This window comes from Halyomorpha halys, unplaced genomic scaffold, assembly GCF_000696795.3.
Source record: "Halyomorpha halys isolate HHAL.00 unplaced genomic scaffold, Hhal_1.1 Scaffold1100.1, whole genome shotgun sequence".
In the NCBI taxonomy this organism is placed as follows: domain Eukaryota; kingdom Metazoa; phylum Arthropoda; class Insecta; order Hemiptera; family Pentatomidae; genus Halyomorpha; species Halyomorpha halys.
In genome coordinates this window covers 79,150-79,771 of record NW_027112985.1, presented here as the reverse complement: position 1 = coordinate 79,771, position 622 = coordinate 79,150, and the positions used below count along the sequence as shown (strand labels likewise).

Sequence of the window (622 nt, the reverse complement as noted above, 5' to 3'; positions counted from 1 at the left end):
AAATGTAATATAATGAAATGAAAATCGATCTTTATTCTGGGTCACTTCAGTACAAAAGTTGGGGAAAGCAAAAGCAATTATTTTATCCCAATTTTGTATTACTTTATTTTATTTGTATTACTTTAATCAAAAATATTTATAATTACTAGTCAAATTGGATGAGTCTGCCAAGCATAGGTAGGGGGAATAAAAGATGATGGCTGTTTCAAAACATTAATTTTTCATTCAGAGCTCTATATTTTTAAAGCTACCAACACCAGAAGAAACCCTAAAAGATCATTTAAAATAAATTTGCCGAAATATGGGCCCGAATAGAGCTATTTACGTTCAATAATTCCTGAGATAGAAAATTTCATAAAAAACGTACTGAAAAATCAGCAGTTAGTGAATTTATTTTGAGAAATTCGTATCTCAAAAACGATTCAACGAACAGGTTTAAATATCCAGATCAGTAATTATCTATTAAATTATTCTCAAAGTAAAATACACAGTATCGGTTTAAGTAATTGTCAGGGACCAAGTCCTTATAGATAGTTACAGAGACCAAGTCCCACTATCATACACAGTCTCAGCTTAAGGCAGTGCCAGGGACCAAGTCCTAATAGATAGTTACAGGGACCAG

At 31.7% G+C, this 622-nt stretch overlaps 1 protein-coding gene across 1 annotated transcript in view; it reads right to left on the bottom strand.

The window, feature by feature from the left end:
* LOC106688298 (serine-rich adhesin for platelets) overlaps nt 1-622 on the bottom strand; it is a gene marked incomplete at its 5' end in the record, with an annotated part of 13,417 nt that overhangs the window by 5,602 nt on the left and 7,193 nt on the right.